The following is a 24164-nucleotide window of genomic DNA, read 5'->3' on the forward strand; positions in this document are numbered from 1 at the left end:
GCACTGAGGTGGGCTGGGATGTTGAGAAGCCCGCTTGCCCCACCACTGCTCCACTGGCCATACCCAAATGGCATGGCCTGGCCTGGGACCAGGTATGGGAACATCCCCAGAGTCATCCTAAAACCTGACTTGCACTGAAGAGCATCACATCCTTCTGAGGCCCCCAGGTCTGGGCCCAGGGTCTAGTGTTCCACTCAGAGGAGTCTGTAGTCAAACAGAGTCAGAGTCTCCTACTGATGAGTAACTGAGATCTATGTCTTCCACATTGACCTATTTCTACAGTTTCAAATGTGCTTCTTTTCCCTAATAGTTTTCTTCCAAGTATAAGTTCTGAAAAACCCTAATCTTTTCTTTGCAAAATTTAGGTGAAAAGGATTTGTCCCTATTTAGTCAAAAGTGTAGAGTTGGGGAGAAGAGAAAGGGGGATGGGGAGCTTGGATTGAGATGGTAACAGCCGCAGCTTTTTTTCCTTTTTTTTTTTAATCTTTATGAGGGCTTTTTTTTTTTAATTTAACATCTTTATTGGAGTATAATTGCTTTACAATGGTGTGTTAGTTTCTGCTGTATAACAAAGTGAATCAGCTACACATATACATATATCCCCATATCTCCTCCTTCTTGCATCTCCCTCCCACCCTCCCTAACCCACCCCTCTAGGTGGACACAAAGCACCGAGCTGATCTCCCTGTGCTATGCAGCTGCTTCCCACTAGCTATCTATTTTACATCTGGTAGTGTATATATGTCCATGCCACTCTCTCACTTCGTCCCAACTTACCTTTCCCCCTTCCCATGTCCTCAAGTCCATTCTCTATGTCTGCATCTTTATTCCTGTCCTGCCCCTAGGTTCTTCAGAACTTTTTCTTTTTTTTTTTAGATTCCATATATATGTGTTAGCATACGGTATTTATCTCTTTCTGACTTACTTTACTCTGTATGACAGACTCTAGGTCCATCCACCTCATTACAAATAGCTCAATTTCGTTTCTTTTTATGGCTGAGTAATATTCCATTGTATATATGTGCCACATCTTCTTTAACCATTTATCTGTCGATGGACACTTAGGTTGTTTCTGTGTCCTGGCTATTGTAAATAGTGCTGCAATGAACACTGTGGTACATGACTCTGTACCGCGGGCCTCTCACTGTTGTGGCCTCTCCCGTTGCGGAGTACAGGCTCCGGACGTGCAGGCTCAGCAGCTATGGCTCACGGGCCAAGCCACTCCGCGGCACGTGGGATCCTCCCGGACCGGGGCACGAACCTGCGTCCCCTGCATCAGCAGGTGGACTCTCAACCACTGCGCCACCAGGGAAGCCCCATGACTCTTTTTGAATTATGGTTTTCTCAGGGTATATGCCCAGTAGTGGGATTGCTGGGTCATATGGTGGTTCTATCTTTAGTTTTTTAAGGAACCTCCATACTGTTCTCCATAGTGGCTGTATTAATTTACATTCCCACCAACAGTGCAAGAGGGTTCCCTTTTCTCCACACCCTCTCCAGCATTTATTGTTTCTAGATTTTTTGATGATGGCCATTCTGACTGCTGTGAGCTGATACCTCATGGTGGTTTTGATTTGCATTTCTCTAATGATTAGTGATGTTGAGCATCCTTTCATGTGTTTGTTGGCAACCTGTATATCTTCTTTGGAGAAATGTCTATATAGGTCTTCTGCCCATTTTTGGATTGGGTCGTTTGTTTTTTTGATATTGAGCTGCACAAGCTGCTTGCATATTTTGGAGATTAATCCTTTGTCAGTTGCTTCATTTGCAAATATCTTCTCCCATTCTGAGGGTTGTCTTTTCATCTTGTTTATTGTTTCCTTTGCTGTGCAAAAGCTTTGAAGTCTCATCAGCCACAGCTTCTCGAAGGCCAGGGAAGCTGGGACGTGTGCGTAGCCAGGCTCACGTGTCGGTCTCAGCTCTGCAAGGCTATGCAGGTCGATGATCTGGATCTTAAGGTGGCACAGTGTCTGGGGCTCGTGTGCAGCTCTCTGGCTGCCTGAGCTTTCTTCTTACTGCACCAGGGGGTCACTGGGAGTGAGACTCTCAGAACTGTCTAGGGGAGCAGCTGGCGGTGATGGCTGACCATTCTACTGGAGGTCCAGGCTCACGGCTCTGGTGTGGAAGGGGCACTGCCTGGGATTGGGCCCTCACTCTGCCCCTTTCTAACCTGGGGGCCTCAGGCAAATTACTAAATCCCTTTGTACCACAGTCTCCTAATGGATAAAATGGGGATGATGATGATGATGAAGATGATGATAGTTGCTGGGAGGATTAAATGAGTAACAGGTAAAGTGCTAAGAACAGAGCCTGGCTCACAGGAAGTGCCTATGTTAACATTTGCCCATAGAGAGAACAGTCCAGGAGAAAAATGGGGTAAACGCAGATTTGCATTAGGGTTGTTTCTCAGTTAAATGCAAATTCATTAAGGAGGGGTGTTCAGATCTTTCAGGCCAGAAGTCATCATGTGGCTCAGCGCTGGGGCCCTGACCGGGAGCAGAGGTGTCTTCCAAGTCACAGCCACGCAACTGCCCGAGTTTTTTCAAAAAGGGGTCCTTGGGTCTGGATTAAAATTGTAGTCGGTCACCCAGAGCAAGGATGCCTGCATCTCTGGTTCGTCCTGAGTTTCCATAACTTGTGCACTTAGGGAGCTTTAGTCTTCCCCCCACGGAGGCTCAGCCTGTGATACGCTGAAATTAGAGTCGGAGTTAAGACTTGAGGTTGGAGATTCACGGGGTGACCTCAGGCACATCCCTTCCCGTCTCAGAGACTCGAGCTTTCTAGCCTATAAAATGAAGTGGCTGGACTAGATAACTTCAAAGCCCCCAGTTCACTCTAACATTCTGGGACATGGAGCCTCACTACCCGCCCAAGCCTAGCCCTGGGTCAAAGCCCACGTTGGGAGCAGTGTCCACTCAGCCAGGGCCTCTGGAAGGCCATTGAGGTGGCCCCTTGGGCTTGGTTGAGCCACCTTGCCCTCCCCTTCGTGCAGAGACCTCTCCCCCAGGTCCCAGGATGCCCAAGGGACTTCCCGGTTGGGCCCTCCTCAAAGCCTGGTCCAACTGGGGGACACCTGGCCCTGGGGATGGAGATGAGGAACAAAAGCCAGTCTTGGGCAAACACAGAGAAATTGAGACCATCACCCAGGGGCAGTATCCTGCACTCACAAAGGACAAGGGGGTGGGAAGAGGCCAGGGGTCCTAAAATCTCAGGCAAGGCCAAAGCTTGGTTTAGTTCCTGGAGATGAAGGCAAGTCTGGCCTCCTCCCCAAAACCATGCTGAGCCCCCAAAAGAGTGGGAGTTGTGAATCCAACATTCACTACAGCAGGTGGCAAGATTGGAGCCATATGAAAGTCCACTCAGGAGAATAAACACTATCACGTTAGGCCAGTTAGTCAGAAAGCTAGACAGTTCTGCAAGGTTCAGCACGCATGTGGTGGGGATTCCATGCCTCGTGACGTGTCTTGTGGAAGTGCATCTACCTGTATGTAGGAGGTTTCTTCACATCTGTAGGAAAGTCTGTGATGGGCCTGGGGTGTCTGTGAGAAAAACAACAGAATAGCTGGTGGTTCCCTATGTAGCCTCTGAGGCCAGACTGACTGGGCTTGAATCCCAAGTTTACCCATTATTAGCTTTGTGACCTTGAGCTGTCACCTCTATGTAACTCAATTCACCCATCTGTTAATTGGGATAAATAACAATACCTACTTCATGAAGTTGTTGTAATCCTCTTGTATAGTGTTAGAACAATGCCTACTGTGTAGGAAATCTCCAGTAGGTTATAATTACCATGCGTGATGGTATATCCACATCGACAGATACAGATTCAACTGTTTCTACATAAAGGTTTAAGGGTGTCTGTATGTCAGTATGAATATGTACACATCTGTGTCTCTCTCTATTTGCTTAGGTGTCTGAGACCTTTCTGTGCATCAGTGATAATAACGGCTGGCATTTATTTCGTGCTCACTATGTCAGGCACTACCCCCAAGAGTTCTACAGGTAGTCACGTGGAAACACATGTGAATGTGAACGGCTGAGCACGTTTCCAGACACATGCCAGTGAGTACCTGTGAGTGTGGCCTGTCAGCCCTGCCCGACGAGACCCCCTTCCTGAGTGAGAGATGAAGACTTGCACCGTGGCCTGCCTGCCCACAGCACTGAGTTGGGAGCAGTAAATTACACCCACCACCCACCCCCTTTCCCAGGCTCTGAGTTAGCTTGAATCACCTGCATCTTCTTTCTTCCAATAGGAAAGGGCAAACAGGAGCCTGGAGAGAAGCCCACCAATCACAGCCTTCCTTTCATCCTACGCCTGCCTTGGTCTTGCCTTGGCCCCAGGGAGCTCAGGAAGGATTCCCGCTTGGCCGGGCCATCTTTTCACAGTGTGTACCGTTTTTATGCTGAGTGGCATCTACTTCTGACTCACTGTGTATCCTGCCTGAAAGGGCAGGGTCTAACACGACCAAGATAGTGAATTATCCTTGTGGAGAAAGCCTTCACATTTTAGCTGTTATGTTTCCTTTGGTTCCATTATCCAATGCTGGTAACATTTCAAGCATAAAAGGATATTTGAAAATTTATGAATGTGCTTTCCTTTCTTGCCTTTATGAATACATGACCTTCATCTTCCTTGGCCCGAGGCATCCATCTCTGCCTGGGGAGAGACTAGGATGGAGGTTTGACATAGAAAGCACAAAAGAAAAATGCTGTAATGTTTGGCATCTGACACGCAAAATATGATTATGCGGTAGGTCAAAAGTCTTCTAAACCAGGCTATTCTCTTCAGAGCATATTTTCTGGATGCCTTCATGTCTCTCCTTGGGTGTGATCATGACATTTTATGTAATGGATGTCCAGACAAGAAGAGGAAGTCCCATCTGCTTTGCTCCAGAAAGGGAACCCTGGTGAGGGCCCTGTCCCAGTCTCCCAGGCTGCTCTGAACCCACCTGGCCTCTCTGCCTCTGACGCCAGGGCTCTGGGTAAGGCAGAGGAGCCTCCGGAGTTCAGCTTCACAGGCCAACTGCAGTTCCCACACGCCTGGCTACCAAGCTGTGAGCCCGCAGTGTGGCCAGGGTCATGGCTGCACAACAAGGAGATGCCACAGGAAGGGAGGGGGCACTGCTGGGTCAGTGGGAGGCCCTGTGGGAGTTTAACCAGGAGAATCCAGTGGGCTGGGCAGCTGGGGGCACCACAGGGGCTCTGGCCAGACCAGGAGGGACCAGACCACGAGTTACAAACTCAGCTTCAAGTACAATCCCTGGCCAGCAGGCAGAAGGGACCTTGCCGGGAAACCAGAGGACGCCACACCACAGGATCCCAACACCTCGCTCCTACCAGATGTCACATAAGCTGCCCTTGTCCATCCACACACCTCGACCTCATCTTCGTGGGAGGAGCTTAGGAAGGCAATCTGAAAACTGAACACTCTTCTCTAAGAGAAACAAACATCACTTAACAGGACAGGCTAAACTGTTGGGTGCCCTGACGTTTAAATCAAGTTGAACATTTCATTGTTTTTCTCACTACTCATCAGATAGGGCTTGGGGAAAAGGCCAGATTAGTTACATAATAAAGAAATTACTTTTTATTTTGCACAGATGAAGTGTGAGTGAAATTTTCAACCCTACTGCACACACAAAAATAGACGACTCTGCCCTGCCCCCACTGAAGTTCCAGCTGGCCTGTCCAACTAAAGACAACGATCCTGGCAGAGGACAAGTCCTGGCCTCCTCCAGGTGGTGTGGGACAGGTCCTGGCAGAGGCATCCCTCCCGCCCAAGCGCTCACATCAACCTTCTTGGGCTCACACACAACGGGTCCCTTCCCCCTGCCCTATCTGTGCCTTTTTGAGGGAAAGAACAAGGTTTTAATTCTCTTTCCAGGCCCTTCCCGTCCAGGCATTTGGGCTCCTAGCCCTGGCCGCTGTCTCAGAGGCCTTTCCGATCCCTCCTCCTTCCCCTGGGAGGTGGGAATGCGGGGTGTGAATTGAGTGAGGTCCAAGGTGTCTGGGAGGAGGGGCGGGGGTGGAGAGCAGCCCACGCAGATGGCGATGCTGCCACCTACTGGAGTCCCGGGGAGAGACAGCCCAGCTGGGGAACCATGTTCCACTGGCCCAGGGTGGACCACCTCAGAATCCTGACCTCGAATGATTCGTTTTCCTTTTTCCAGAACACTGTCTCACCTATTCCTCCATTTGGTCATCGGGTTTGCTGGTTGGAGCAATATCATTCGTCCCATTTTATGGATGAGTAAACTGATACTCAAGAAAGAGCAGAATGTTCTCTGACATCACATGACTGAGGATGGCTTGAAGGCAACATTTAATCTCAAGCCTCCTGGCCAAGAACTGAGTCCCCAACTCAGTGGTCAGACTAGGGTGTCCTGGGAAACGAGAGGGGCCCCCTTAGGGTCACCCCCAACATCCAGGGAGATAGTGTGAGGGAAGGGGGGCATCTACATCCTCCTGCTGGGACTAAGGCACCAGGCAGTAATAACGACCCTGTAGTAGCTCAGGGCCTGATATATGTTCACATTGATACGTTTTCTAAGGATGCACACACACATTAGCACACAGATCATTTCAGCTGCTCTGGTACCATCTTCTGAAATGCCACAGAGCAGGCTGGCTGCCGGGACCAACGCCTGTCCTGATTAATTGGGTTCCTCCATATCTCAGAGGGCCCATCCCACCTGCATGGTCCTGTTCAGAGTTCTCAGTCTTATGGCCTCCCTGGTTCCCCATTCTCTAGGATCTGGATCCCAGCTCTGCCCTGTGGCTGGTGGGCAGGACTCCCCAAGTCACAGGCTGTCCACCAGAATTGCCCACACTTGGCCTCCCTAGGCACCTCAGACCAGCTGACAAAGGCACCAGCTGACAAAGGCACCAGCTGACAAAGGCACCAGCTGACTTGCACCTCAGACCAGCTGACAAAGGCACCCAGACGTTGAACAGAGTTGGCCCTACCACGTCCCAGGTCCCCACGGCAGAGTCGGTTTCCCCAGGCCCTCTTTTCCAGCAAGAAGGACGCTAGCCCCTCTCAGCCTTGTCCTGCTGTGAGTAACTGCCAAGTGGGGAGAGGGTGTACGGTTCAGAGCCAGGGCTGGAGTCTGAGCCCCAATGGCCTTCAAAGGCACCACCCTCAGGTAGCCACACCAGCCTTCCATCTCAAAACCACAGCACGAATAGAAACTTCTCTGAGGTGGCTTAGGGGGCAAATTGTGAAGCCATGAAAACACAATTGAAGAAAAAGACTATTGAACTGATCTCAGGATAGGCAATGACTTTCCAGGCAAAGAAGAACTCGTACAGGGAAAGACATGGCTTAAAACGTTGGAACTTCTGTACATCAAAAACAACTCAAAATAAAAGGCCTCAGAGGAAGTTTTCTATACCCTTAACATGTTTCTTCCACCTACATCTTTTGGTGTCCTTGCTGGTTTTTGTTGGGAACATTAGGTTGTGCTTTTATATATTAAAGGAAAAGTTTACTTACTTTGAACTCTTTGAATTTTGAAACTTTGAGTGTATTACCTACTGACTAAAAAAGAAACAGATGGCATTTTAAAGATAAATCAGACAAAATACTTTAATTGAGTCTATGTGAACAGTTGATGAATGAAAATTTAATATTAAAAAAAATTCCTGGGAATTCCCTGGCGGTCCAGTGGTTAGGACTTTTTGCTTTCACTGCCAGGGCCTGGGTTCAATCCCTGGTCAGGGAACTAAAATCCCACAAGCTGTGCAGCATGGCCAAAAAAAAAAATTCCTAAGGGCACTTCTGCCCCAGCCCTCAGCCCAGACAGCAGGGCAAGGCAGAACTGTGAAAGTGACCAAGTTTGTCTCTAGCAGCCCCACCCTCTGCTTTCTGCTCCCCTGTCCCGCTTCCAGGCACCCCTCTTTCCCAAAGCCCCCCTGCACCCTCCCTCCCTCTCTTTCCCCACCCTCACAACCTGCCCTCAGATGGGCTTTGCTTGACTCACGCGTGCTGAGTGGCTGAGGAGGGCCTGACAGGCCACCGCCCACTCGGGGAAGCATTAAGGAGCAGGAGGAAAGCTGCAGCCATCGAGGTCGGACATTATTTTAGGTTTTGAAATCAACCCTGCAGGCCAAGCCCACTGCTAAGCAGCTGATACATAGCAAATCATGGCTTTCTGGCACTGGTGTGGGCGTTAAGGAAGAGTTAAGGGGCTTCCCTGGTGGCGCAGTGGTTAAGAATCCGCCTGCCAGTGCAGGGAACATGGGTTCGATCCCTGGTCCGGGAAGATCCCACATGCCGCGGAGCAACTAAGCCCGTGCGCCACAACTACTGAGCCTGCAAGCCACGACTACTCAGCTTGTGTGCCACAACTACTGAAGCCTACAAGCCTAGAACCTGAGCTCCGCAGCAAGAGAAGCCACTCCAATGAGAAGCCCACGCACTGCAACGAAGAGTAGCTCCCACTCGCCACAACTAGAGAGCCTGCACGCAGCAATGAAGACCCAACGCAGCCTAAAATAAATAAATTTATTTTTAAAAATCGGGTGCTTCCCTGGTGGTGCAGTGGTTGAGAATCCGCCTGCCAGTGCAGGGGACACGGGTTCAAGCCCTGGTCCGGAAAGATCCCACATGCCGCGTAGCAACTAAGCCCATGCACCACGACTACTGAGCCTGCGCTGTAGAGCCCACGAGCCACAATTACTGAAGCCTACAAGCCTAGAGGCCGTGCTCCGCAACAAGAGAAGCTACTACAATGAGAAGCCCACACACCGCAACAAAGAGTAACCCCCGCTCGCCACAACTGGAGAAACCCCACGTGCAGCAACAAAGACCCAACTCGGCCAATAAATAAATAAATAAATTTATATATATATATATATATATATATATATATATATATATATATAAAAGAGTTAAAAGTTTGTCGCGGTGATGTTGTTTTTTGATGACAATCTCGAAAAGGCCTGAGCCCTGGGGTAGAGCCCTGGATGAGTCCTTATATAGGAAACAGGTGATAAGAGATCCGGCTCCCAAGGGCCAGCATCCTAGGAGTCATTTTCCCAAATGGCAGGCACAGCCAGAGAGCGGATGGGGACCTTTTCTGTGCCCTGGCTACAGCACGAGGTTGACAGGCAGATGACTGGGGGCCATCCCTCCCCACAAGCCCAGACCTTCACTGGACAAAACAGCCTATAGGATAGGAAAAGCACCTCTTCTCTGTCCAAGCCCCAAACCTGCACCCACCATGAGGGAGCAAGTCCACTTTTCCCTATGTGTTTCCTGCACACTGGGAGATGATTTGTGCCAGAGTCCCATTAGTCCCGGGACAGAAGTCCCTGCCCCTCCTCCTGACAGCGGCACTCAACCGTCACCCTCACTGCCAAGACTCTGCATTGGCCCAAGCCTCCTCCTCTCCAGACCTCCTGTCCCTCTCTCCCCTCTCTCTTCTTGGCCTGCTAGAGTCTGGGAAGGGCAGAAAGCTCTGGACAGGCCCTAGGTTGCCCTGCAGGCTGCAGATAAAACAAGGCTCAGTGGCTGGACCTGCGGCTGGTCCTGTGGCTGGTCTTGTGGCTGCCCTGCTTGGGCTCCACTCCTAGGGGGAGTCCCCTACGGCAGAGCCACAGCGCCACCTGGTGTACAGAGCCATCTGTGCAGCTAGGCCGGAGCCTGCCCAAAGACAGAGACACCTCCTGGATGCCTCTTCCTTAACTATTTCACTGTCTAGTCACTGCGGGTCTTCCCTAGATCCCAGGAGAGCCCCATCCTGAGGGCTGATGGATGACCGTCAAGCTGAGGTCCCAGCCACATCTCTGACACACACAGCCCCATACACATAGCAAAACACACAGAAAGGGCCTGGGCTTCTGTGTCAGGTGGAGTGGATCACTCCCATCTCCTCTGGTTGGTGTATGTCTGAGCTCAGGCAATTACATAACCTCATGAGCCTCAGTGCCCTGCCTCTAAAATGGGAGCAATAAAAAGGCTGCTGAGGAATAGATCAGGTAATAAAGGTCCTACAGCAGCCACTGGCTCATTGCAAGTGTTCAAGAAATAAGGGTTTCCTTTCCCTTCTGTCTGGGCTCGGTGCTTGGGAAACCTAGACTTACCCAAAGGCAGGGCCGAAGAGATAGCCAACACCCAAAGTCTAGGATGGGAAATGTTTCTATCTCAGCTCCTCCAAAAAGCCATTCCAAGCTACTCCACCAACTGCTATTTGCCTCTCTGAACACCTTCAGTTGAGGGTGACCAACCCACCTCATTTGCCAGGGAATGAGGGATTTTCAGGAAGTAAGAGACCTTTGGTGCTAAAACTGGGGTGTCCCAGGCCAGCTTGGATGCATTGGTCACCTAGTCCTTATCTTTCCACACAGTCTGGTTCTAGGGCTTCACAGAATTGCAGGCTGTAGCCCAGGAATCTGCGTTGTAACATTCCCCAGGTTATTATAAACACCAAGTCACTGTCCCTACTCTCTGTGCTTTCTCTTCAGCTTCTGGGGGGAACACTACTCTTCAACTAGATGGGAAGCCACCTGAGGCACGGCACCCACCTTGGAAAGACTCCAGAGAACTTTGTAAAAACCAGGCTCCAGACCTGAATCTGCAAAGTAAACCAGCAGCAACGAGGCCCACGTTCTCCATTCAGCTTCAGCGTTTGCACCCATGTGTTGCTCCTCTATTATCTTGCACTCATTCATTCATTATTTGTTGAGTGCCTATTAGCTCAGCACAGGAGGAACTAATATTCTAATGGTGGGAGATAAGCAACTGCCACTTACATAACACAGTAATTTTTTTTAATTTTTTAATTTAATTTAATTATTTTTTATACAGCAGGTCCTTATTAGTCATCAGTTTTATACACATCAGTGTATACATGTCAATCCCAATCGCCCAGTTCATCACACCACCATCCCCACCCCCCGCCGCTTTCCCCGCTTGGTGTCCATATGTTTGTTCTCTACATCTGTGTCTCAATTTCTGCCCTGCAAACCAGTTCATCTGTACCATTTTTCTATGTTCCACGTATATGCGTTAATATACGATATTTGTTTTTCTCTTTCTGACTTACTTCACTCTGTATGACAGTCTCTAGATCCATCCAGGTCTCTACAAATGACCCAGTTTCGTTCCTTTTTATGGCTGAGTAATATTCCGTTGTATATATGTACCACATCTTCTTTATCCATTCATCTGTCCGATGGACATTTAGGTTGTTTCCACGTCCTGGCTATTGTAAATAGTGCAATGAACATTGGGGTGCATGTGTCTTTTTGAATTATAGTTTTCTCTGCGTATATGCCCAGTAGTGGGATTGGTGGATCATATGGTAATTCTATTTTTAGTTTTTTAAGGAATCTCCATACTGCTCTCCATAGTGGCTGTATCAATTTCCATGCCCACCAACAGTGCAAGAGGGTTCCCCTTTCTCCACACCCTCTCCAGCGTTTGTTGTTTGTAGATTTTCTGATGATGCCCATTCTAACTGGTGTGAGGTGATACCTCATTGTAGTTTTGATTTGCATTTCTCTAATGATTAGTGATGTTCAGCAGCTTTTCATGTGCTTCTTGTCCATCTGTATGTCTTCTTTGGAGAAATGTCTATTTAGGTCTTCTGCCCATCTTTGGATTGGGTTATTTGTTTTTTAATATTGAGCTGCATGAGCTGTTTATATATTTTGGAGATTAATCCTTTGTCCGTTGATTCGTTTGCAAATATTTTCTCCCATTCTGAGGGTTGTCTTTTCATCTTGTTGATGGTTTCCTTTGCTGTGCAAAAGCTTTGAAGTTTCATTAGGTCCCATTTGTTTATTTTTGTTTTTATTTCCATTACTCTAGGAGGTGGATCAAAAAAGATCTTGCTAAAAAAAAAAAACCATCTTGCTGTGATTTATGTCAAAGAGTGTTCTTCCTATGTTTTCCTCTAAGAGTTTTATAGTGTCTGGTCTTACATTTAGGTCTCTAATCCATTTTGAGTTTATTTTTGTGTATGGTTTTAGGGAGTGTTCTAATTTCAATCTTCTACATGTAGCTGTTCAGTTTTCCCAGCACCACTTATTGAAGAGACTGTCTTTTCTCCATTGTATATCCTTGCCTCCTTTGTCATGGATTAGTTGACCATAGGTGCGTGGGTTTATCTCTGGGCTTTCTATCTTGTTCCATTGATCTATGTTTCTGTTTTTGTGCCACTACCATATTGTCTTGATTATTGTAGCTTTGTAGTAAGTGTCTGAAGTCAGGGAGTCTGATTCCTCCAGCTCCGTTTTTTTCCCTCAAGACTGCTTTGGCTATTCGGGGTCTTTTGTGTCTCCATACAAATTTTAAGATTTTTTGCTCTAGTTCCATAAAAAATGCCACTGGTAATCTGATAGAGATTGCATTGAATCAGTAGATTGCTTTGGGTAGTAGAGTCATTTTCACAATATTGATTCTTCCAATCCAAGAACATGGTATATCTCTCCATCTTTTGGTATCATCTTTAATTTCTTTCATCAGTGTCTTATAGTTTTCTGCATACAGGTCTTTTGTCTCCCTAGGTAGGTTTATTCCTAGGTATTTTATTCTTCTTGTTGCAATGGTAAATGAGAGTGTTTCCTTAATTTCTCTTTCAGATTTTTCATCATTAGTGTATAGGAATGCAAGAGATTTCTGTGCATTAATTTTGTATCCTGCAACTTTACCAAACTCATTGATTAGCTCTAGTAGTTTTCTGGTGGCATCTTTAGGATTCTCTATGTATAGTATCACGTCATCTGCAAACAGTGACAGTTTTACTTCTTCTTTTCCAATTTGTATTCCTTTTACTTCTTTTTCTTCTCTGATTGCCGTGGCTAGGACTCCCAAAACTATGTTGAATGATAGTGGTGAGAGTGGACATCCTTGTCTTGTTCCTGACCTTAGAGGAAATGGTTTCAGTTTTTCACCATTGAGAATGATGCTTGCTGTGGGCTTGTCGTATATGGCCTTTATTATGTTGAGGTGGGTTCTCTCTATGCCCACCTTCTGGAGAGTTTTTATCATAAATCGGTGTTAAATTTTGTCATAAGCTTTTTCTGCATCTATTGAGATGATCATATGGTTTTTATTCTTCAATTTGTTAATATGGTTTATCACATTGATTGATTTACATATATTGAAGAATTCTTGCATCCCTGCAATAAATCCCACTTGATCATGGTGTATGATCCTTTTAATGTGCTGTTGGATTCTGTTTGCTAGTATTTTGTTGAGGATTTTTGCATCTATATTCATCAGTGATATTGGTCTGTAATTTTCTTTTTTTGTAGTATCTTTGTGTGGTTTTGGTATCAGGGTGATGGTGGCCTCATAGAATGAGTTTGGGAGTGTTCCTTCCTCCACAATTTTTTGGAAGAGTTTGAGAAGGATGAGTGTTATCTCTTCTCTAAATCTTTGATAGAATTCACCTGTGAAGCCATCTGGTCCTGGACTTTTGTTTGTTGGAAGATTTTTAATCACAATTTCAATTTCATTACTTGTGATTGGTCTGTTCATATTTTCTATTTCTTCCTGGTTCAGTCTTAGAAGGTTATACCTTTCTAGGAATTAGTCCATTTCTTCCAGGTTGTCCATTTTATTGGCATAGAGTTGCTTGCAGTAGTCTCTTAGGATGCTTTGTATTTCTGCGGTGTCTGTTGTATCTTCTCCTTTTTCATTTCTAATTTTATTGATTTGAGTCCTCTCCCTCTTTTGTTTGATGAGTCTGGCTAATGGTTTATCAATTTTGTTTATCTTCTCAAAGAACCAGCTTTTAGTTTTATTGATCTTTGCTATTGTGTTCTTTGTTTCTATTTCATTTATTTCTGCTCTGATCTTTATGATTTCTTTCCTTCTGCGAACTTCGGGTTTTGTTTTTCCTTCTTTCTTTAGTCCCTTAGGTGTAAGGTTAGATTGTTTATTTGAGATTTTCCTTGTTTCTTGAGGTAGGCTTGTATAGCTATAAACTTCCCTCTTAGAACTGCTTTTGCTGTATCCCATAGGTTTTGGATCGTTGTGTTTTCACTGTCATTTTTCTCTAGGTATTTTTTGATTTCCTCTTTGATTTCTTCAGTGATCTCTGGTTATTTAGTAACGTATTGTTTAGCCTCCATGTGTTTGTGTTTTTTACGTTTTTTTCCCTGTAATTGATTTCTAATCTCATAGTGTTGTGGTCAGAAAAGATGTTTGATATGATTTCAATTTTCTTAAATTTACTGTGGCTTGATTTGTGACCCAAGATGTGATCTATCCTGGAGGATGTTCCGTGTGCACTTGAGAAGAAAGTGTAATCTGCTGTTTTTGGATGGAATGTCCTATAAATATCAATTAAATCTATCTGGTCTATTGTGTCATTTAAAGCTTCTGTTTCCTTATTTATTTTCATTTTGGATGATCTGTCCATTGGTGTAAGTGAGGTGTTAAAGTCCCCCAGCATTATTGTGTTACTGTCAATTTCCTCTTTTATAGCTGTTAGCAGTTGCCTTATGTATTGAGGTGCTCCTATGTTGGGTGCATATATATTTATAATTGTTGTATATTCTTCTTGGATTGATCCCTTGATCATTATGTAGTGTCCTTCCTTGTCTCTTGTAACATTCTTTATTTTTATTTTTTTTTTGCAGTACGTGGGCCTCTCACTGTTGTGGCCTCTCCCATTGCAGAGCACAGGCTCTGGATGCGCAGGCTCAGCGGCCATGGCTCACGAGCCCAGCCACTCCGCGGCATGTGGGATCTTCCCAGACCGGGGCACGAACCCGTGTCCCCTGCATCGGCAGGTGGACTCTCAACCCCTGCACCACCAGGGAAGCCCTAACATTCTTTATTTTAAAGTCTATTTTAACTGATATGAGTATTGCTACTCCCACTTTCTTTTGATTTCCATTTGCATGGAATATCTTTTTCCATCCCCTCACTTTCAATCTGTATGTGTCCCTAGGTCTGAAGTGGGTCTCTTGTAGACAGCACATAGACGGGTCTTGTTTTTGTATCCATTCAGCAAGCCTGTGTCTTTTGGTTGGAGCATTTAATCCATTCACCTTTAAGGTAATTATCAATATGTATATTCCTATGACCATTTTTTAATTGTTTTGGGTTTGTTTTTGTTAGTCCTTTTTTTCTCTTGTGTTTCCCACTTAGAGAAGTTCCTTTTGCATTTGTTGTAGAGCCGGTTTGGTGGTGCTGAATTCTCTTAGCTTTTGCTTGTCTGTAAAGCTTTTGATTTCTCCATCGAACCTAAATGAGATCCTTGCCGGGTAGAGTAAACCTTGGTTGTAGGTTCTTCCCTTTCATCACTTTAAGTATATCATGCCACTCCCTTCTGGCTTGTAGAGTTTCTGCTGAGAAATCAGCTGTTAATAGGAGTTCCCTTGTATGTTCTTTGTCATTTTTCTCTTGCTGCTTTCAATAATTTTTCTTGTCTTTATTTTTGCAAGTTTGATTACTATGTGTCTCGTCACGTTTCTCCTTGGGTTTATCCTGTATGGGACTCTCTGTGCTTCCTGGACTTGAGTGGCTATTTTCTTTCCCATGTTAGGGAAGTTTTCGACTATAATCTCTTGAAATATTTTCTCGGGTCCTTTCTCTCTCTCTTCTCCTTCTGGGACCCCTATAATGCGAATGTTGTTGCGTTTAATGTTGTCCCAGAGGTCTCTTAGGCTGTCTTCATTTCTTTTCATATTTTCTTCTTTATTCTGCTCTGCAGCAGTGAATTCTACCATTCTGTCTTCCAGGTCACTTATCCGTTCTTCTGCCTCAGTTATTGTGCTATTGATTCCTTCTAGTGTAGTTTTCATTTCAGTTATTATATTGTTCATCTCTGTTTGTTTGTTCTTTAATTCTTCTAGGTCTTTGTTAAACATTTCTTGCATCTTCTCAATCTTTGCCTCCATTCTTTTTCCGAGGTCCTGGATCATCTTGACTATCATTATTCTGAATTCTTTTTCTGGAAGGTTGCCTATCTCCACTTCATTTAGTTGTTGTTCTGGGGTTTTATCTTTTTCCTTCATCTGGTACATAGCCTTCCGCCTTTTCATCTTGTCTATCTTTCTGTGAATGTGGTTTTTGTTCCACAGGCTGCAGGATTGTAGTTCTTCTTGCTTCTGCTGTCTGCCCTCTGGTGGATGAGGCTATCTAACCAGTAATTTTTGATAGTACTAAATACTACTATAGTATATCCAAAGGCACCCCTGAGGAGGTGATATCGGACTGAGCCCTGAAAATTAAGGAGCCAGCCCCCTAAGATTTGGGCAAAGATGTTCCAGGAGAAGGAATGGCTGTTACAAAGGGCCTGAGGCAGAAACAAGGAATAGAAAGACTAGGGTGGCTGGAGCATAGTAAGCAGGGGTAGAGTGACAGGAGCTGAGGTTGGAGAGGCGGGCAGGGGCTGGTGCAGACACCACTGCAGGCCTGTGCATTTTATTCTGTATGCAATGGAAAGCTGTCAGTGGTTTTAAGCAAGGAAATGACAGGATCTGATTTGTGTTATTAAAGGCCCATTTGGGCTTCTGTGTGAAGAAGAGACAAGAGAGCGATGAGAAGTGGAGACAGGGAGTCAGTTCAGAGGCTCCTGCAGAGTCCAAGCAGGAGATGACAGAAACTGTGGATGGAGGGAAGGGCAGGGTCCAGGATACATACTGGAGGGAGACTCGGGACTTGATGGATTAGATCTAGGGGGGAGCAAAAGGGGACCATAAAAGCTGCCACCTAAGCTTTTCACTTAGAATCCAGGTGAATGGACGAAAGGACCATTTGTGGGATGGGAAAGACGAGGGGAGAAGCAGGTTTGGGAGGGGGAAAAAAATCAAGTGTTGTGCTTTGGATGAGTCACTCAAGTGGAGATGGCAAGTGTGCTGATGGGGAGGGCTGGGCTTTGTACAAAGGCATGGAGAAGTATCTATTAACTTTATCCCCAGGCCTGTTTAAGTGATTGGATACTGCCTTTTCCTTCTTAAAGGAATACTCATTAAGAAATTTGAAAAATCAGTCATCGATGTAAAATGATATTTTGTACAATAACAGTTGCACAAGTCGAGACCCCTTTTGGTTACAAGTGAGAAACCCTTAACTGGCCAAATGCAAAGGGGCACTTTTTTTAATATATAAATTTATTTATTTTATTTATTTATTTTTGGCTGCATTGGGTCTTCGTTGTTGTGCGCGGGAGTTGCAGCAAGCAGGGGCTACTCTTTGTTGCAGTGCACCTGCAACTTCTCATTGCGGTGGTTTCTCTTGTTGCAGAGCACAGTCTCTAGGCACACGGGCTTCAGTAGTTGTGGCTTGCGGGCTCAGTAGTTGTGGCTCATGGGCTCAGTAGTTGTGGCTCGTGGGCTCTAGAGCGCAGGCTCAGTAGTTGTGGCGAACGAGCTTAGTTGCTGCACAGTGTGTGGGATCTTCCTGTACCAGGGCTTGAACCCGGCTTGAACCCGTGTCCCCTGCATTGGCAGGCGGATTTTTAACCACTGCGCCACCAGGGAAGCCCCAAAGGGGCATTTTTTTAGCTTGAACATTCAAACCACAGAAAGAGAACTGATGAAGCTAGTCGTTTAGAATCAGAGACTCAAACACTTGCCGACCTCTTTATCTCCCTGCTTCGCATTAAATGTAGCCTTTGTTCTCCCAGGCCAAATAGCTCAACTAGAAAGATATCTGAAAGCTGCAGGAAGCTCTGGATTTATATTCTTTATGTTTCTAAACAGAAAGAAAAAAAGTCTCCTCCCAGATAGCTCAAGATAGAAACATCCCATGGAAGGACTCTGGTAGGTTTTGAGTCACATGCCCGTCTCTGAAAGGGGAAATAGGAGCTGGGAAGATAATAACAAAATCTAAGGTACAATGTCTCTTTTCTGAAAACAGAACTAAGAATCGTAGCATTAAAAGAGATCTAAGAAGCCTCACCAACCCCTCAACCAATGCAAGATTCTCTTCTACTACATTACAGCTTCAGTTTAATCACTTTTAAAGTTGGGAAACACGCCCCTTCACCAGTCAACCCATCCCATTTCTCAACACTGCTAATCATTTTAAAAGTAAATTTGCTTCCTTGTCATCATTGCCCATGGGCTATAGTTTTTTTGGGGGTTTTTTGGTTTGTTTTTTAATATTTACTTATTTATTAATTTGGCTGCCCCAGGTCTTCGTTGTGGCATGCAGGATCTAGTTCCCTGACCAGGAATGGAACCCAGGCCCCCTGCATAGGGAGCATGGAGTCTTAACCACTGGACCACCAGGGAAGTCGCCGTGGGCTGTAGTTCTAAGTTCATGTTCTTCCCTCTAGGTCAAGACTGAATATATCTACTCCTTTCATGAATATCTGAAAGCAAGTCATATAACCGTCTTCAGCCCGCTGTTCTCTGGGATCCATATTCCTTGGAGTTTCAACTGTAGTCATCATGGATGGCTTAGTGTTATGGGAAGTAAGAGGGGCATCTGGATCATTAAGGTCAGGGGTTGTCAAGGACTCTGTGGGGAAAGGCAGGAAACCAACAGAAGAGGGGAACGATCCTCACCCCACCAGGCTCGCCCCCAGCATGAACTCCACCCCAGCTGCCTGCCTCTGCTCCCAAGGGGCCCACCAGACAGCAAGGAGCATAGAAACACTTAAAGAGAATTCAGTTTTACAGTTTATGTTAAAAAGAAGAAAAAAATAGACAGGAGAAGATAAAAATAAATTTAGAAGAAAAAAGGGAAAGAAGGCTAAGAGCAAATGAATGAAAAGACTAGGTATGGAGGGAAGGGTGCAATGAAAGTTTTAAATAGAAGGAATCAACTCATTAACCAGAGTATTTAAAGGAATGTAACAGTTAAGGGGCTTCCCTGGCGGCGCAGTGGTTAAGAATCTGCCTGCCAATGCAGGGGACACGGGTTCAAGCCCTGGTCTGGGAAGATCCCACATGCCGTGGAGCAACTAAGCCCATGTGCCACAACTACTGAGCCTGCTCTCTAGAAGCCACCAGCCACAACTAATGAGCCCACGTGCCACAACTACTGAAGCCCGCATGCCTAGAGCCCGTGCTCTGCAACAAGAGAAGCTACTGCAGTGAGAAGGCCATGCACCGCGACAAAGAGTGGCCCCTGCTCGCTGCAACTAGAGAAAGCCCACCCGCAGCAACGAAGACCCAACACAGCCAAAAATAAATAAATAAAAATTTTATTTTTTCAGTAAGCGGGCCTCTCACTGTTGTGGCCTCTCCCGTTGTGGAGCACAGGCTACGGACGCGCAGGCTCAGTGGCCATGGCTCACAGGCCCAGCCGCTCTGTGGCATGTGGGATCTTCCCGGACCGGGGCACGAACCTGTGCCCCCTGCATCGGCAGGCGGACTCTCAACCACTTCGCCACCAGGGAAGCCCAATAAAAATAATTTTTTTTAAAAAAAGAGAACATAACAGTCCTAAACATGTATACAGCCAATAACAGAGCTTCCAGCAACATGAAGGAGGAAAAGATAGAACTAAAAGATAGAAAAACCTATCATTGCAGTCGGTTATTTTCATGCCCTTCTCTCAGTGACAGACAGAACAAGCAGGCAGAAAAATCAACGGTATAGAAGGCTTGAAGAGCCCTATAAACCAACTTGATATAATTGACATTGACAGAGCACACTGTCCAGCAGCAGCACAGTATACATTCTCCAGTGCATCAGAATCAGATGAAAAGCAGGAAGACAATAAAGAAAAACCAATGAAACCCAAAACTAGATATTTGAAAAGATAAATAAAAGTGGAAAACATCTTCTGAGACTGATCGGGGTGGGGAGGGAACCATAAATTACCAATATCAGAAATTAGAGGGGAAAGCACTACAGATCCTACAGACAAGAAGGGAATATTATGAATAACTTTATGCTAATAAATTCAATAACTTTAACGAAATACACAAATTTCTTGAAAGACACAAAGTACCAAAGCTCACTCAAGAATAAATAGGTAACTTGCATAGCCCCCAAATCTATTAAAGAAATTCAGTTTGGAGGGTTTTAAAGAGAAAACTTCCTACAAAGAAAACTGCAGGCCCACAGTGCTTCACCAGTGAATCCTGCCAAATATTTAAGGAAGAAATAATACAACATTTCAATACTGAAAACAACAAAACATTGCTTAAAGAAATTAAAGCCCTAAATAAGTGGAGACATGTATAACTTGCTTATAGCATCAGAAGAGTCAATATTGTTAAAGAGGCAATTCTCCTCAAGTGGATCAATACCTTCAACAGAATTCTTGTAAAAATCCCAGGATATTTTCATAGAAATTGGCAAACTGACCCTAAAGTTTATTTTTATATATATACATATATATATAGCATTATGTGTGGATTACTATAATCATATAATTGAATCATGATTCATACAAATTATATGATTATAGTAATCCACACATAACACCACACTGACATATAGCTCAACAGAATAGAATGAGAGTCCAACAAAAGACCAACACAGCTAAGGTCAATTCATTTTTGACAACGTGTCAAGGCAATTCAATCAGGAAAGGATAGGCTTTTCAACAAATGGTGCCAGAATTGGATATCCACATACAAAAAAAGAAAAATTTAGACCTCTAACTCACATCATATACAAAAGTTAACTCCTAAATGTAAGAGCTAAAACAGAGAATAAAATCTTGGTGACATTGGGTTAGGCAAAAATTTCTTAGATATAACACCAAAAGTATCATCCATAATGGAAAAAAATTGTATAAATTGAACTTTATCAAAATTTAAAAGTTTGCTTTTCAACAGACACCGTTAAGAAAATGAAAATTCAAACCACAAACCGGGAGAAATTATTTACAAAACATATCTCCAACATAGGAATTATATCTAGAATAGACAAAAACTCTTATAACTCAATAATGAAAAGACAAACAACCCAATAAAAGACAGACAAAAGATTTGAATGGACAATTCACCGAAGAAGATATCTGAATATCTAATAAGCACTAGAAAAGCTACTCAGCATCATTCAGGCAGTTCATTGTATGTCAAATACTTTAAAAAAAAAAGCTGTAAAATTTAAAAAAACTAATTGGTCACCTTTGGGAGTTGTTAGAGCATCAATTCATTATTCTAAAGACTAGCAGAAAAAGGAAAAGAGTCCAGGAATATTACCTGGTCTTTTCTATGTGAATTGTGCTTTAGGAAAACCAAAAAGTCGATGGAAAAAGGGGGTTTTTAAGAATGACAGTTATAAATACAGAAGGAATAATTGAATTAGAAAACCCTTGTTGAGTAATCCTTAATACAATAATAAATCTAGACAAGGAGCATCAACAGATGCTAAAACCATTAGGTTAGAGGCTGATGTGGCATTTTGTAATGGATGGACCAGGCTGACCACATCTGAAATCACCAGTAAAATTAACATCAGTAAAAGTGGAACAACCAGACATTATGTACTTTCTCTCTTGTGATACAATAGTATATAGTACCACCTACAATCTATTTTTGCAAAAAGAAAAAATTGCATCTTAATATTACCAAGCTTCTAGATCTAATTGTCAGGGGGGACTGAAGAACTTGTGAAAGGATTCCTTGAGGATGGAATTAGCCAAATCCTGTGGGAGATTCTATAGATCAATAAATATCAAAAAAGGGAGTGGGTAATTGGTAAGAAATTTAAAAGATACATTGATCGAATGTAATGTATGGACCTTGTTTGGATCTCGATTCAAACCAACCAACCATAAAAATATCTTTCAGAGATAAGTGTGGACATTTGAACACAGACGAGGTGTTAGATGATGCAGAGTTTCTATTATTACTCTTGTTAGGTGTACTAATGGTACTATGGTTATGCTCTTTTTAAAAGCGGTTACCTGTTGGGTATACATACTGAGGTATTTACAAGTTAAATTAAACCATAGCTGGGGTTTCCTTTAAAATATTCTGGTGACAGTGCTAGGGTAGGGGAGAATGTTGTGGGAACGAGATAGATGAAATAACGTTGACAATTCTTGAAAGTAGTGATGGATGGATACAGGGTGGTTAAATATACTATTTTCTCTATTTTGGGTATGTTTGAAATTTTCCATAACAAAGAACTGGAGTTTTGTTTTGTTGAATTTTAAATGGGCTGTGTTCACCCAGATCACAGCCCTCAGGCTGACTTCAACATGAGTATTCCCTACCTTGATCCACACAGTCAACGTAGGTCACAAATGAGAGAAATGAGTCAGGGGTTAAGAAAACAGCAAAGCAAGCAGCTGGTACCCACCTCTGCGAGGATTAATGGAGAGTGGTAGGACCACGGCAAACGAAAGATCACCTGCCCATCCAAAGGGGGCAGCCAATGTTGCCATGTGGGAATAAGGGCCCGAGATGGCCAAGTCTTCTAATTTTTCATTAGAAACTTGAAATCTAGGCATTTCAGTAAAACCTCCCAATATGCAGGCAAACGATTTTTAAAAATTTAAACACTTGCAAGTCAGTGCTAGAAAGCCAAACAAAACCTGTCTGTAGGCTGGATTTGTTCCACAGACTGTTGTTTTGTGATCTCTGACGCCACACCATGTAATGCATTATATATTAATGCATTAATAATTGGCTGACATTCTTAACAGTTGAATCACACGGCCAGGACAACTGAGGTTGTGCATATCCGAAATGCCCAGATCCTTTATATGCAAACAGCTGTCAAGCCAGGCACGCCCCACACTGAACTCAGAACTGAACACAGGCTTACAGTTATCTCCATCAAATTGCATCTTGTCATTTGTCAGAAATATTTGTCCCTGGATTGGCTCCACTCTTCCTCGAAATTCTACTGAATTTGCACTCCCTTCCAGCTTTGTATCACACACAGTTTTAATAAGCCCATCCAAAGCCATTTACAAAGCTAATGTCAACCTGTGTGCATAGTTCAATAGAGTTCAACGGATTTCAACGGGTAGGTAGGTCAGGCTTGTCTCCAGCTAGATGTCTACAGCTGTTCAGCTATAACTTCAACCTACCTTCTGGGTTCATCCACCTCATATTTACCCGTCTTCCTCCTTAAAGCCACCATACATTGCATATAGGCCTAATCCACTAGTTTTGTGGTGATAGGAATGTCACCTCCTTACACCTGTATATGGAGTACTTTATGGTTTTTATAGCATGTTCCCATAATTTTCTGATTTGATCTTTATCACCCATCACACCCTTTAAAAATCCTATCAACCTCACATTAAGACATTGATCTACAAATCTGCCAGTGGTCTATTTGTTTGTTTATAATCCACTAATAATCTATCTGGTGATTTCCAGATTAAATAGAGCAAGGGCAACTATTGATAATTTAGCTTCTTACCTTCCCACTTGACCGTCTCACCAAAAAAGAGTTCCCCAAACCACCACCATTCCAGCAATAACCTATAGGGACAGAAACAATATTTAAGAGGAAGAATGTTCTAACCATGAGAGTTGACAGAAAGTGGAATGCATCATCTTGTGAAGAAATGACATTTTGATGCTAGAACTTTTCAAATAGGAGCTAGGGTTTTGCAGAAGGGACTCCAACATGGATAGGGAGTTGGGCAGAATGACCTTTCATTCATGCATTTCTGTCCACGTGAGGAAACTGCTCCGTGCTCAGCTCTTGGCTGAGCTCTTGGAAATATCTTACCAGTTCTTGCAGTGATAACCTCTTAAGGTTAAAAACATACACTTGGCAAGGGTGACTGTTTTTATGCTTTGTACATTTTAAAATTAATTCCCTTATAAAAAGCAGTTTTCAGCAAATGTGTTTAAAATGCCAACCTTTTCTCCATTGTTCAAAATTGGGAAGAATCCATATAACGGAATATTATTCAGCCGTAAAAAAGAAATGAAGCACCAATACAAGGTAGGATGTGGATGAATCTTGAAAACATTAGGATAACTGAAAGAAGCCAGTCACAAAAGACCGCATATTACATGATTCCATTCATATGAAAGTCCAGAATAGGTAAATGTAGATACAGAAAGTAGATTAGTGGTTATTTAGGGGTAGGGTGAGGTGATAGCTAAAGGATACAGGATTTTCTATTGAGTTGATGAAAATGTTCTAAAATTGACTGTGGTGATGGTTGCACATATCTGTAAATGTACTAAAATTCGTTGAATTGTACATTTTAAATGGGTGAATTGTAGGGTATATAAATTATATCTCGATAAACCTGTTTTTTAAAAAAAATTAAGCAAACTTTTTTGGTGGGGGTTGGGGATAGATGTTTGCTTCCA

The 24164-nt window shown here is 44.1% G+C and overlaps 1 long non-coding RNA gene across 4 annotated transcripts in view; it reads right to left on the bottom strand.

The window, feature by feature from the left end:
- The window catches only part of LOC109551151 (uncharacterized), a 168746-nt gene that overhangs the window by 142749 nt on the left and 1833 nt on the right, over positions 1-24164 (bottom strand). For all 4 annotated transcript variants that reach the window (XR_012325722.1, XR_012325721.1, XR_012325720.1 and 1 more), the window contains exon 2: positions 23254-23315. This is a non-coding gene — a long non-coding RNA (uncharacterized lncRNA). The remainder of the gene's footprint in view (positions 1-23253; positions 23316-24164) is intronic.

Source organism: Tursiops truncatus, chromosome 14, assembly GCF_011762595.2.
Source record: "Tursiops truncatus isolate mTurTru1 chromosome 14, mTurTru1.mat.Y, whole genome shotgun sequence".
Classification (NCBI taxonomy): domain Eukaryota; kingdom Metazoa; phylum Chordata; class Mammalia; order Artiodactyla; family Delphinidae; genus Tursiops; species Tursiops truncatus.